The sequence below is a fragment of the Lactuca virosa genome, chromosome 4 (assembly GCF_052849685.1).
Source record: "Lactuca virosa cultivar CGN04683 chromosome 4, Lactuca_virosa_CGN04683_v6, whole genome shotgun sequence".
Taxonomy (NCBI): domain Eukaryota; kingdom Viridiplantae; phylum Streptophyta; class Magnoliopsida; order Asterales; family Asteraceae; genus Lactuca; species Lactuca virosa.
In genome coordinates this window covers 82,844,622-82,854,223 of record NC_136429.1, presented here as the reverse complement: position 1 = coordinate 82,854,223, position 9,602 = coordinate 82,844,622, and the positions used below count along the sequence as shown (strand labels likewise).

Sequence of the window (9,602 nt, the reverse complement as noted above, 5' to 3'; positions counted from 1 at the left end):
ACAAACATCAAGTCGTGTGCTAGTGATTAAATATGGGTTTATTCTTGATTAGTTCTCGAAAATTTTTAAGATCTTTAAGACTCCCACTGACCTCTTGACATATAAGATTCTCTTTGTCAAGAAACATTACTTGACAACAAATATTCAAGAGTTAGTGCGGTTTCCTATCAAGACAAACACTTCTGACAATCGGTCTTAGTTGATCTTTGTTTTTATCCAAAACATCACAACTACCAATCTCAAATGTACAAGAGTAGAAATCATTTTACTCTACATTTGATAAGTGTTATAAACCTTTCTTAAGGCATGTCACTCAAAACACAATCTTGGAGTATGTCTCTAAGACTTGATTTTGGAACAAAGTATGACTTATGGAATTCATTTTATAACTTATGAGTTTAATTGCATTTTAATGGATGAGACCTTTCATTTTCTATAACTTGAGGACAAGTTATGGAGGTCATTAAAAGCATTAAGATCAACATTATAACTAACAAAAAAAGTATCAAACAATTTATCTATGATCTAGTTAAACTCAAAAGTCAAGACAATTCATATCAACAGTTTGCAAGAAATTAGCCTAATCATATAAACTAATACAAATCTTGAAATTTTGACAATTATCTTTTAATTGGATGAGCATGATCACTACCATATCAGAAAACATAATTTTTATGATTCAAAACAGTTTGTGGTAATGATCCTAATCCAATTCTGGCCAAAAAACTCGAATTTCTGCAACCAGAGCCTGCAACTCGTCGAGTGCATGAACTGACTCGTCGAGTTGCTCTGTTACTGAGTGGACTCGTCGAGTCAGCCAGTGGACTCGGCGAGTTCATCAGTCAGAGGCAAAAAAAATCGATTTTTCAACTTTGACAAACAAAAAAAATCAAGTGTAACAGAAAACAAACATGGCTTTGATATCACTGTTGGGTTTTAAGCACTATAACACTCTTATGGTGCACATGCAACCCTAGATGCTTTGGATCTATGTTTTCTCTAATTATACATGCATTTTCAATTTTCCAAAGGATACATCCTAACTAGCATACAATGGAGGATATACAATATAAAACTCATAGTTAGATGAATACCTCTTGATGTAGTTGTAGTTCTTGGCCTTTGAAAGCTTTAGCACCTTAAGTGTGATGCCTCTAATGTGTCACAAACACCAAATGCAAGAGGAGGCTTGAGAGAATAAGCTAGTTAGCACAAAATCAATATCAAACTCTTAGAATGATAGGTGTACCATCGTGTCACCGATTTTGGCCATGAGGGGTTCCTTTTATAGTGTAGCAAGCGCTAGGGTTACACCTTGTAAACCCTAATGACCTTTCATGTTACTTAGGCTCCATGGGCTAAACCTCCATGGACTATCTCATTGGTTTAGCCCATCCTAAATAACCATGGATCATTAGCCCACACTATAAGAATCATTGATTTACATAATCAATCCCCATATATTTAATTAGTCTCTTTTGATCACAAAATTAATTCTAAATTAATTCTTGATCAATACTAATTAAATAATATGATTTCATATTAATATATTATACTTCTAATATATTAATAAATCATAAATAACCTTATTCTCAAAGGTCCATCCTATCAAATTGCACTGGTGAAGGCAACCCAAAAGGACCATGCTACAATCAGGTCAAGTACATTCCAGTTATAGTTATGGGCTTAGATACAATAATATTTTCATCGAAGCAATTAACTATCAGTTAATGGAATTAGATCACCGGTTCAATGATAGCTCGATGGAGTTACTCCATCTTTCAGCAACTTTAGATCCTAAAAATTCTAATGAGCCTTTTCGAAGTGGTGATGTATGTCAATTAGTAGAAAAGTTTTTATCCTGAAGATTTCAATGAAACCGGGATAAATCTTTTGAAGATGCAACTCCAACATTACGAGGTGGATGTCGTTCAACGTGAAGATTATAAACAATTGATATCTATTTTAGAATTGTGTCAATAGTTGATGAAGACTAGAAGAGCCACCAATTTTTATCTTATTTATAGAGTAGTTAGCTTTATCTCACTCTTCCGTTTTCCATGCTACAACAGAGAGATCATTTTCAGCAATGAGTCTTGTTAAAACAAGGCTATGAAATAAAATGGAAGATGAATTTTTGAACGACTCGTTGCTTTTGTACTTCAAAAGGGAACTTGTAGAAAAAATTACTTTAGAGACGATTGTGCAAGACTTTAAAGACGTAAAAGATCGACGAATTCCACTTTAATGAGCAACGTTAGAATATTTTATATTAACTTTTTTGTTTGATTTTTTATATTTGATGATGTTGAATCGAATAAATTTTTTAGTGCTTATTTTAAAATTTTAGTTTCGGCCCCCTGGTACAACTTTTCGTGTTTCACCCCTGCAGATAGGAGAGATTGGAGAGGCGCACCGTTTGGTCAAAGATCGATCTATCGGTGGCCGGAGATGCAGAAGTCAGAAAGGACGTCTGGTAAGCACTCCAGCAGCAGTGATGGCGGCTACTGTAGCGATTTGTGGTCAGAAACACAGAAGATATCAAGGCAGTGTTGGCCGGAGTAACAGAAATCAGCAAGGGCGGTGTCGATCGGAGACCCAATGGGTACGTTTTCAAACAATGGGTTTTTCCGTGCGAACTTAGGCTGTTTTTAGGGCGACTCCAGCGGAGATGAGCACTCCGACAGTGGGTATGATTTCCGGCAGAAGCAAATTTGATGATCTCTTATCTTGTTAATAAGTTGAATGTTAAATTTGTTGTTTGGTGTTTCTTTTATAGAGTATTAGTTTCCTAAAATCAGTATCCTAGTTTTATTAGAATTGCTATTGATTTTTTTCAGCACATTTCTGCCTTCTGTTAGAACTTATTTACGTGCCTAATAATCGATCATAACCGATTTGCTGATTATTCATAGTTAATTACTTTTTTAAATAATTTTTTCAATTAAGTATGTATCCTTACTATATATAATACATCGTGGGGGCCATGAAGTTAAGAAACTGATAAATCTATTATATATATATATATATATATATATATATATATATATATATATATATATATATATATATATTAGAGTGCCAAAAATCAGGGGGCCCTGGCCCTCTCTTAGCTCCGCCTCTGATATTCAGGCCCAAAACCGTAGACCTGATTATGCCCAATCTTTTCAAGAAATGCAAAGACTACACGTTAAATTTGAACCGGATCAACCAGCGGTAACCATTACTTTGTAAACCGGATTTCTTCAAATTGGAACATATTAATGAAATTTAATTCTTCAAAAAAAAAAAAAAAAAACACCATCACTCCAGCAGATTGAAAAAACCGGTTTACTGGTTTTTTTGGTATATATTTTTTAGTTAACATAATAAATGGATGTTAATTAAAAAAAAGGGCAATTCAAATGATGACCATGTTCATGCATCTTTCTCTTGTGGCTCTAGCGCATTGGCAGAATCTGAAACGATGTTTGGTTGGCAGAGTACGTTCTGTCCATGTTCTACTCAATATCAGACTTTTAAGCCGCATGAAGTGTTCCCGAATATGATTTTCAAGTATCTTGGATGTTCATGACATCCTATACTTCCGATTTTTTATATAGTAATAAATATTATTTTGAGAGATAAAGCAATGTTGGGAAAATTATTATAAAGATCAACTTCTTTCAGAAACAAGACGGGGTTCATATATGTAGTTGCATTTTCATGTGCAAAGGTTAATGACCGGTATCTATCAAATTCTCAATTTCTTGGCATATAGTTGGGATGGATCAATCCCAAAACATTTGGGCTAGTGGAACACTGGGACACAGGTTGATTTTTAAGAGGTATGCACGGGTAGAAAGAAACTTTGAAAAATAAGCGAGAGGCTGCATTACTCACCTTAGTTGAAGACAACTTTTGAAAAATAAATTCGAGATAAACATATAAATATTTTTAAATCAATTTGGATTAAAGCAAATTCAAAATGTTTCATAAAACCCTTTTTGCCCACATTGAACATACTTCTATATTTGCTATGATCTTTTTGTAGCTTTTATTGTTAATATATTATATAATTTAATATTTTGTTCTATACATGGTGCAAATATTTAAAACACCCTACCACTTCAAAAAGTGACCAACTCAAGTATGAAACAAAAATAATCCACAACATGAAGCCAACATAAGGTCAATCAAAATAAGAGACAATATAAGATGAATGACACAAAAAATATAATCCTACGGAAAATTTCATTCTTTTGATCTGTTAATATTTTATTTAACAAAGAATCATGTTGTCTTAGAAAAATATTAATCATTAAAAGTAACTTCATACAAATAATAATTATGGGTCATTATTGTCGCTATCCCTAATTCCCTATTGCTTCACTTGTCAAATTAAATCAACCAATGGTGCTTCTCAATGTCTTGAAAATCTTTCAACATATGCTAACAAGTGAAGTCATCACTTGTGTATGAGATTAACATTCACACAATCATGGGGGAAATACCACATCTTTTCAGCAACGAACCTTGCTTTACAACCATTCTCACTGCCAACAAGTCTCCCATACCTTAACCAAGGGTTAGCCCTCGACTCTGCTTTAAAAGCAGTAATATGCTTGGAGCTAAAAAAGAATCCATATTCTTCTTTTGTATTTTCACATAACACCCATTTCATTTGACCAAAATCTAGTTCGTGAAAAGAATACCCATTTCCTGAATAGTGCAACACATAAAGATTTTCACCCGAACTTACAAACATCGGAAGAGATCTTCGCTTTAGAAAATTCTTGGTTTCTAGAAAATTCTTAATTCACATAATTGATATCCACCTCTTATCATTTCACTATTGTTTAGGGTATATATCTTTCCCTTGAAAGCATGAATATCACAGATAGGTAAACGAGAGGAGACATGATTCCATGCTCCTTCACCCACTATTGAAAACCATACTTTATAAGTGAAGCTAATTACCATAACGAACACCCACCTAGATATTGAAGGTGAAAAGAAAAAGATAGCCCTGAGTCTGAAACACGGATAAGCACAGACAATAGAAGGGACATGAGGGAAACGAAGTTGATGCCTTGTGATAGGATTCACAAGCCAAAAGTCTTTGGTTTTCATCCCAAACAAGATCAAATAACCACAAGTTAATCCAATACACTTCCTGCCAACACAATGGGGAATGATAGTTTTGAACTTTCTTCCTTCAAAGTCCGTTATGCACAAGGTTTTCTTATAAGCAAAAAGAGGAGAGATACACATGGACATTGATGAAGGAGATATACGCGTAAACATTGGTGGTTTGGACACCATAAATCTCTTCCAGTTGGAGAGTGCGAGTGATCTCCATGACTTGCAAACTCCACTGAATACAAGAAAATCAACAACTCCCAGACGCATCATAATTAAAAGAAGCACATCATTGTTAAGATCTGACCAGGGCACATCATAATTTTGTTGCTTTCCAGTAGTACTCCTTGTTTTAGCCATTATTACACCTGCAAAAGAAGAATAAATATTCAAGATCTTGGTAAGTCAATTACTCAACTACAAAAAGGTGCAAAAAATCAAATTCTTCTCAAAAATAGGCTAAGACTTTCATTAGTCGGTAATTCAATAAAACAAAAATCAAATGACAATGAAACAATAAACAAACCAGTAACTGAATGTCAACCCGATCAAAATACCATTTACACAAAATCATTAATGAAAATAATGCATATAAACGCAAAGAAAAATAAAAGAAAATACAGTAGGTGCGAATTTGTATAGTTACATACTTGAAGAAACAGTAAACATTTAAACTCTCGTGTGCTCAGTAACAAAAGCAGAAAATCAGTACATTAAGAGGAATTGTAAACGAGTATTGAATCGCGTGAACATAAATCATTAAAACATAGATAATCAAGTAATCAAACACGCGAGATTGAAATAATACAACTGGAAGTAAAAGTATTTGACAAAAAAATACCTTATCGTTGGCGTTAGACGATTTCGGTAGAAGAATCGGCTTGAGTTTGAGTTTATAGGTTTAAGAATTAATCGGTAGAAGTACAACTCCAAGATCACTGTTGTTGCCATAATGATTGCAAGTTTCCTAGTTTGCCAAGCAAGTGATTTTGGTAATGATTATCCGAAAATCGGAGGACGATATGTCGATATCTCCTTGTTCGCTTCGCTATTGTTGACTGTAAATTCCTATCTCAGTCTGTCAGGAATTCAGGGGGCGAGACTGAGTAGGCCCCAAATTATATTGGAACTGAAAAAGAATTTGGGCCCTTACCCGGCCCCAGACTTGAACAACTGACCCAAAAGGTTTTAAGGGTGCGGCTAGAGGTGCAAAATCAGTTTTTTTTTCATGAACTTGTTCGTTTCTAGTCAACAAGGTCACCATCGGTTCATGCTGGTTCGGTTTCAAACTGGTTCACCGCCAAAATAATTTGATCCTATATAAACGGGCTTTGTTTTGTTCAAACTGGTTCACTATAAACCAGATCCTCAAACCGGTTCAAAAAAAAAAAAGAAACGCCGGATTTAATTGATTTTTTGATCTTGGTTTTGTTTTTTTTTTGTTTTTTTTTTGTTTTTTTTGGCTTTTATAGCTAATTAATATCCCCTATAATATAGGTGCATTGAATAATTATAAGTTTGTTATTTTCTTAAAAAATTGACATTAAAAAAAATCAACCCACTAAACAGTAGGTAGTATGTTGTGTGTATGTATGTTGTTTGTGGATTGATATTGAATTTAGACACATTTTTGGAGCAATTTTCATGGGTTTTTTTAATTTTTTTTTTTTTTTTTGGATTTTCATATCAGAAATACATAAAACATTAAAGTAATACATCTTCAAACATAAAAGATAAAACACCGTCGCCGTATTCGTCGTTTGTTCGTAGTCGTAGTCATTGTTGTTTGGATTTAGTCTTCATCCGTCATGTCGTTCCGTAATGCACTTTCATACTCGAGCTCTTGTAGGATGAGTGACACTAGCAATCCCATCACTACTTCTTCATCATGTACTTGTTGTTCAACATGCAACGCCTTGCCCTCTAGTAGTTGAATGTCTTATATCCGTTCCACGCCATGAGGTAGCATTTCAAGCAAATGCACACTTCCACAGATAAATGGGTGAGTTTTGTTCTTCTTGGTGATATAACATTGCCATTGCCACTGCCACTAATAGAAATAAGGTGATTCTGAAGCTACTGTAGAATCTTGGGAGCTTAGTAGATCATGGGTCATAGCGGCTAGAATCAGAAATTGGGTTTCATTTTCTTTCCACAAAGACAAAATATCAAAATTATTAAGCTCTTGCACACTCACTTGTGCCAAAAAGATCGGAACCAATGTGCCTTCCAAGCTCGTTTGGAATTTCTCTCCTCAAAGTATTACAAAGCTGAATTGTTTCATTATTTTCGTGAGAAGTGGATCCGGATGCCCCCATATTTCGCATCATGTCATGAACGTTTGTTAAACCATACTTTTTAAATAAACTTAAACTTTGGAAAACTTTGTTAAATTTTGAAACTTTCTTTGATGCAAAATCTATGTCATCATCCAATAAACCCAAACCGTTACAAATATTTTCAAGTAAAGTCTCAACCCCCAACATTTAGAGCCGAATTCAAAGCAACGGCATAAGCTATAGCGGGATGCATACTTTCAAAATATTTTTTAACTTTATTTTCATCGGTTTCACCGTATTAGTAAACATTATGCCTTTCATTTCAACCTCATTTATTTTCGAACACATTAAAAATATTTGGTTTAAAACTAAAAAAAACTTGTAGGATAATAAAACCCGACAATAAAATAGTTGTTTAAAAAAATATCTCCAAGCATTTCCATAACAAGTTTGATAGTACCCCAACTTGACTTCGGATAAGCCATAACCCGATTACGTTATGCAAAGTTGTCATGAAACATTTTTAAAGTATCTTTTTGATGTAAGACACATTCAAACATGTTGCAAGTGGAGTTCCATCGGGTAGGTGTTTCCCAATTCGAACCTAACCAAAGGGCATTCACATCGGCACAAATCTTCATATAATTATGACATCGAGCAATACTCGAACAATAAATATCTTTTAGCATTTGTTTGAAACAATCTTTTACAAGTTCAATGCTAGTTAGTCCATCTTGCACGCCCAAATTAATGATATGTGCAACACATCTATTATGAAAAAAACACCATTGCAAATTGGTATATATATTTTAATTTTAATTGTCCAACCGCGATGGTATTATTCGATGCATTATCAAAAGAAATAGAAAAAACTTTTCCTTGGAGTTTATAAGTTTTGATCACATGGTCTAGTTTTTTATATAAATTTCTATCAGTATGTGGATTTTCAAACAATTCAAATGTAATCGTATGCTTCATCATTACCCAACTATTTGGATTTATCCAATGAGCGGTAATGCAAAGTACGATTCGGTGAACTGTGAGGAGCTGTCCAAACACCACAAGTTAAATTTACATCGGTTTCTAAAAGCTTGAAATCCTAAAAGCATTTCATTTTTTTTTCAAGTTTCCACAATTCAATACAATCACGTCTAAGGGGAGGATGACTCACATGTCAATATTGCGGTTGAAGAGTATCGTGGATGAGTGAAGTCAATCGTTTGTTGTCAAAGTGGTCAAAAAGCAAGCATTCTTGAATCACGAAATTCGTCATCCTTTCCCGAACTTTAGCCGCTTTGTAATTCCACAGTGTAATGTCTTTCACCATTGTTGTTTGATTATGTCCGGGACTAAATCTCACCGATGTGCATCTTTTGTTCATATGAGTTTTCAATGTAGAATTCCCTTCTTCCTTGAAAAAAACCACCACATTTCTTGCATTGTGCTTTATTTGGACCGCTTATTATTATACACAAATCATAATTGGACCAAATCTCCGGATTTCTATCTATTTCTTTGATGCCAACAACAATAATAATGCTTGATGAATCTCCAACACTAATCGAAGCCAAATCCATTGCTTGATTTAAGAAAGTTTTTGTTTTATCTAAGAGAGTTTTTTAGTGGGTTGGTTAAGCTTCAACATCTAATACCTACATATACTATCAAGGAATGGTAAATATGGACAAAATGGACCAAAAAACGAGCCTCAAACAGCCATAAAACGGCTATATAGGCATTAGAATAAGACAAAAAAAAACAGGCATATTATCTGTCCTGGAAAAACCCATTCTAAACCGGGTCAAAAACGGATCGCTACACCGCTTTAGCCTAAACCGGTCCCAACGGCTAGAATTCCAAATTAATGCAAACTAAAGGTTCAGTTCGAGATCGATTCAATTCACAGTGGACCGGTTCACAGTGAACATATTTTTTGTTCGGGGCATAAGATTTTTAAGGAACCAGATAATTACCTGATTTAAGATATTGTTATTTTAATCAAGTAACGCTTATCTAAGGTTTTTCTAAAAGCTATATAAAGAGGTATTTAGCTTCAATTTTTCGGCCACTCATTCTCCTCTAGAGATAGCCGAAAATTTACCACCTCTCTCATCTCTCTTCAAGTTTCCTAGTTATTAGCATTGGGTGTGAACCATCAATGACACGACACTTGTGGTGCTCGTTTCCAAAAGTTTTGAAGAA

At 34.2% G+C, this 9,602-nt stretch overlaps 1 long non-coding RNA gene across 1 annotated transcript; it reads right to left on the bottom strand.

The window, feature by feature from the left end:
* Window positions 1–4,212: 4,212 nt before the first annotated feature.
* On the bottom strand, window positions 4,213–6,196 carry LOC145109853 (uncharacterized). The gene is made up of 2 exons (XR_013709266.1): window positions 5,963–6,196; window positions 4,213–5,489 (listed from the first exon to the last, which is right to left on the bottom strand). It is a non-coding gene; the product is annotated as an uncharacterized LOC145109853 (long non-coding RNA).
* Between the last annotated feature and the right edge of the window lie 3,406 nt (window positions 6,197–9,602).